The following is a 6,000-nucleotide window of genomic DNA, read 5'->3' as shown; positions in this document are numbered from 1 at the left end:
AAAAACAAAACTAAACAAAAATAACCCTAAGAAATCACAGTATAAGTATTCACAGCCTTTTCTATGAAGCTCAAAATTGAGCTCAGGTTCATCCTGTTTCCACTGATCATCCTTGAGATGTTTTTCCAGTTTAATTGCAGTCCACCTGGGATAAATTCAGTTGACTGGACATGATGTGGAAAGACACACACCTGTCTACAGATAAGGTTCCACAGTTGGCAGTGCATGTCAGAGCACAAACCCAGCATGAAGTCAAAGGAATTGTTTGTAGACCTCCGAGACAGGATTGTCTCGAGGCACAAATCTGGGGAAGGGAACAGAAACATTTCTGCTACTTTGAAGGTCCCAATGAGCACAGTGGTCTCCATCAAAATGGAAGAAGTTCAGATCCACCAGGACTCTTCCTAGAGTTGGCTGCCCAACTGAGCAATTAGGGGAGAAGGGGTTGAGTCAGGGAAGTGACCAAGAACCTGAAGGTCACTCTGTTAGAGCTCCAGCCTTCCTGTGTGGAGAAAGGAGATCCATCCAGAAGGACAACCATCTCTGGAGCAATACACCAATCAGGCCTGTATGGTAGAGTGGCCAGACCAAAGCCACTCCTTAGTAAAAGGCACATGGCAGCCTGCCTGGAGTTTGCCAAAATGCACCTGAAGGACTCTCAGACCAGGAGAAACAAAATTCTCTGGTCTGATGAGACAAAGATTAAACTCTTTGGCCTGAATGCCAGGCATCATGTTTGGAGGACACCAGGCACCATGCCTACAGTGAAGCATGGTGGTGGCAGCATCATGCTGTGGGGATTTTTTTCAGTGGCAGGAACTGGGAGACTAGTCAGGATTGAGGGAAAGATGAACGTAGCAATATACAGGGACATCCTGGATGACCTCAGACTGGGGCGATGGTTCATTACAATGACCCTAAGCACACAGCCAAAATATCAAAGGAGTGGCTTCAGGACAATGCTCTGTGAATGTTCTTGAGTGGCCCAGCCAGAGCCCAGACCTGAATCCTACTGAATATCTGTGGAGAGAGCTAAAAATGGCTGTGCACCGACGCTCCCCATCCGGACCTTGAGAGGTCCTGCAAAGAGGAATGGACAAAACTGCCCAAAGATAGGTGCACCAAGCTTGTAGCATCATATTCAAGAAGATTTGAAGCTGTTATTGCTGCCAAAGGTGCATCAACAAACTTTTGAGCAAAAGGATGTGAATACTTTCATAAAAATGTTTTTCATGTTGTCATTATGGGGTGTTGTGAGTAGAATTTTGAGGGGAAAAATTAATTTCTCCATTTTTTGAATAAGATTGTAACATAAAATGTGGAAAAAGTGCAGCGCTGTAAATTATTTATGGATGCCCTGTAAAAGGCACTCTTACCTCTATCTGAAGCTGCATTATATTAGGAAGGGCATTTGGCATTTAAAAAAGGAAAAAAAAAACATGCCAAATCATGGTGACCCAAACGGGGAAACTGGAAGAGCCAAAAGAAATGATTAAACTATATTTTCCAAATGATATATGTGGAGGATCAGTCTGTAATTCTCACAATGACTGAGGGAAAGAACAGGTCAGAATGAATGCTGAGTCAAAGGTGTCAGGCCTGTTTATTGCGGCTTTTAAATGTCTCCGTCTGTCCCCTCTGGTCCTATCTTCCTTGTTCCTTGTGGAGAACCTAGTGACACCCATGGTCAAAGCAGCTGTCAGTCTTTACTGCGCTGACAGCCTCTCCAAAGCAGATCCTATTTCCACCCTCTGGGAATCCTCTGACACCTCTCTGCTACAGACCCCATTCCTGTGCAGGACAGCCTGATCCACCAAAGCAGGGTGTCATTCGAACATATTAAGGATAATGGTCATTGTCCACCCCCCCCCCCCCCCTATTTTTGACCCTTCCTATGCCATCCTCTGTTACAAAGCTGTGTGCCTTATAAGTGACAATTTTACTTTTTTTCAGATCTGAAAGTAAACATCTCATTTAAAATGTCCCTGCAGATTGAAAACTCCACTAATCCCCATGTTGCCAGATCTCATTATAACCCACCTTAAGGGCATTCAGTGGTATGCAATCCCAGAGACGGGATGTCTGGGAAGGGGAAAAGATTAAGGAGAATCCCCGTGCACGGGTGGACAGTGCATGGGGTCCTGTGCACTCATTCATCAAACTGTGAGTAGAAAAGGTTGTAAATTGTGTCGTACAAACAAAATTTAGCATGTGTGGAAGCACAAAAAAATATGTATTTCACCAAACAGGCATATGTCGGATATATGCACATCAGTAAGTATCATGTTCGAAACCATGTGCTTATGCCTTTCATGGCCGTTTGCATTCAGAAACATCCCCAATTAACCAGATACTAGCGTGTTGCCTGTGGGGATCCATGGGCTCTAGATTGGGTAGTGTTTGTAAAATAGGTAGCTGAGATTTTTCAAGGGTGGTAATTAATTATGCATAATTTCTATAATGAGTTGGAATGGCATGTGAGTCCAGAATGTTTTTAGAACCTTAGAACCTTATTCTGCAACATCAACATAAACATGCAGAGGTGAATATATCAATGATACAGGGATAATACAATAAAGCATAGACCAGACATGGGGTCAAATACTTTGCATTGTATTTAAATACAAATACTTTAGATTTTCGAATTTCAAATACAAATATAAATACAAATACTTTGTACTTTTTCAAATACAAATACAAATACTTTCTATGAACTATAAACAACAAATCAACACAAAAACTGATAAACCGGTGACAATTTATTGTGAAACTAGCATGACCAAACACTATTGATAAGTAAAGGATTGAATGTTTTATCACAAATTCACTATTATAATATCACAGGCAATAATCAAACTTTCACAATATACTCGTATATTCTGTTTCCATCAATATTGTATCCTTTTGTATCCACCATATCACAAAACAATAATAAAATGTCATATCTTCTCGTCTCAGCATATTGTATTATTGTATCTCAATCACAATAACACGGAGCTTATTGTTTTCTGAAATACTTGGGATCCGTGATGTATTTGAAATACAAATACTTTGAATTCAAAATCAGAAAATACAAATACAAATACTCCGAAAAATGTATTTAAGTATTTTCAAATACAAATACTTTTGTATTTGGCCCCATGTCTGGCATAGACATTTATTTCCATTGTGGTCCTTGTGAAATTATCATGTGACAAAATAGAGGGGCTTGATTAAACATGTACAAATTGTAAATAAGATATTAGATCTTAATAATTAATGTAAATACAATAAATGTATAATTATCTATCTATCTGTCTATCTATAGATAGATAGATAGTTTGCTGGGATACCAATTAAACAACTGCAAATGATAAAGAAACCAATGCTCTTTATGGCCAAGGGTATTTTAGCATTGTGTTATATTTGAATATAAAATTGCAAAGGAGAAAATATTTGTGCCATACAGGCGGTGATCACTGTGCTTGTTGCTGAGGTTGAAGCCAAAACCTTCTGTTTAGTTCACACAGGTGTCTTTTCGTAGGTTTTGACACCAATAAGGCAACACGTGTTTCTAACTCAACATAATTACTAATTGTGTACTTATTAATTCGAAGAAATAACAAATGTATATGGATGAGGTTGCATGCTGTGATAATGCTTTATTTGTCCAGTTTCACTGTTCTACCACTAGATGCTGTGCGGGTGCATGGACAGAGCTGTGTGCATATTTCAACACATTTGTAAGTAGAAGCACAAGTTGGTAAATTCCAGACTTTGCATTCATACAGACTGTTTATGCACAAATCTGTGCACACAAAAGGCTGACAACTGAGGCTCCTGGAGTGTATGAGTGTGCATGATGCAACTGATGTAATCATCCAGTGTGACAGCTATAAATTAGTTACGTAAATTGTTGACTGACATGTTACAGATATTTTAATGTTTTTTTGTTTTTTTTAGTTTGCAGCTGTGCTTTCAATGCTAACTTTGTGAATCACATTTGACAGCTGTCGTCTGCATCATCTTCTGTTTGTTTAGGCACAATCTGTAAGTTATTTGTTTAATTTCATAAATGTTACTAATTCCTTTAAACATTTCTATGCAAATTGAAGGAGACTGAAACTGACCAGAGTATCACTATTACATATTAGTAGGAACATGTTCACTACTTCTCTGTGAATTCTCTTGTCAATAAACCACAGAGCCAATCCCTTTATTTGTTTATGTTCAAATACAGTTGGAAATGTACAAATAATTTAATCTTATAAATAGCATACTTGCAATACCAAGACCTGACTTTAGAGGAAATACAATAACAGCAAAGAATGATGTGCCTTGGGCATGAGGAATGAAAATTTTCTAATTACACTAAATATATTTTTATTTACATTTTGGTATTTAGCAAACACTTTTATCCAAAAATCATCCTACAGTGTGAAAAACGTTTCTCTGTGTGTTTGTTCCTATACTTCTCCCAGGTCACTGGCCTGATTTCAACCAAACTTAGTGTGGTTGAAGGTCAAGCCAAGATTTGCCCTTAAAGGGTTTATTTTAGCACAGGTCAAGGTCATTGGGGATAAAGATCAAAATTTACATTTTCATACCAGTTTCCACCAAACCTGGCATAGTTATGGAGAATTGTAAGAACTGTTGTGTCAAGGTCAAATTTGCCAATGGTCACTTATTGGGATCAAGATCATTGAATCAGAGGTCAAATATTGTCACGACAATGTTTGCACCAAATTTGACACACATATGATGGTTGTTTCTAGAACTGAAATCAATTTTGTTAAATGTTAAGCTCACTGAGGTCAAAGGAGAAAAGATTTTCACTGAAATTTTCACCACACCTGGGTTCTGGAAGTGCCAAAAAGAGTTCAAATTTACTAAAGGTCCAATCCTCCTGTCTATCAAGCCTATTGATGTAAACATGGTCAAGAGAAATGACTTAAATCCAAACCAAGCACCAGAAGACAGAAGAATGGTGATTTAAATGACACTGTATGTTGCATAGTATTAGATGGACAAGTTTGAGTGTTTAACAAATTGTTGAGTGGGATTTCACACATAAGCAACTTTACAGTCTTTTATTAACAACAACAACAACAACAAAACAGAATAAAACATCTCTGGGCAAACATGCCTTGTTGATTGCATAGGTGAGAAAGAAACAACCAGGCTGCTCCCTTACAAAAAGAGCATCTTGTACAACACCTCCAACCTTGGCTCAGACGGGCCACTCAGCAGGAGACCTCCCCGGGTGCCACATCTGTCAGCTAAGAACAGGAAACTGAAGATACAAATGGGCACGGGCTCAGCACAGTTGAACAGTGGGAGACTGGAAGAATATAGCCTGCTTTTATTTGTTTTGATGTCTATTGCAACATTCAAGGTCAGGATTGCAGGGTCAGTGTTTGGAGCAAACAAGATGAAAACATAGTTCCATTCTGCCTTATAGCAACCATTCAGGCTGCTGGTGGTGTAATGCTGGGGACAACTGTGTGATTGATGCTATCCTGCCAATATGGGCCAAAATGCTCCAGGAATGTTTTCAGTACCTTGTTGAATTTAGGGGAGGTGGTGGTCTAGTGGTTAAGGCGTTGGGCTTGAGACCAGAAGATCCTTTGTTCAAATCCCAGCCTTACTGGAAAATCACTAAGGACCCTTGGGCAAGGTCTTTAATCCCCTATTGCTCCCGGTGTGTAGTGGGCACCTTGTATGGCATCAGAGTGAATGTGAGGCATTATTTGGAAAGCACTTTGAGCGTCTGATGCAGATGGAAAAGCACTATATAAATGCAGTCCATTTAACATTCAATTTACATTAAGAATTTAGTCCATGGGCCACGCGAGTTTTCAGAACCACTTAAGTTGCCAAAAGAACAGTTATAATGCTCCCTCAGTATACTACAGCCTACACAAAACTGTATTATATCCTTCCCAGGGTGTTAGCCATACCAAATGAAGGATTACAGCAGTCAAAATTTAAAAATGCTCCAATTTTATTGAAAAGTATACC

The sequence above is a fragment of the Thalassophryne amazonica genome, chromosome 11 (genome assembly GCF_902500255.1).
Source record: "Thalassophryne amazonica chromosome 11, fThaAma1.1, whole genome shotgun sequence".
Taxonomy (NCBI): domain Eukaryota; kingdom Metazoa; phylum Chordata; class Actinopteri; order Batrachoidiformes; family Batrachoididae; genus Thalassophryne; species Thalassophryne amazonica.
This window is presented reverse-complemented; position numbering follows the sequence as displayed.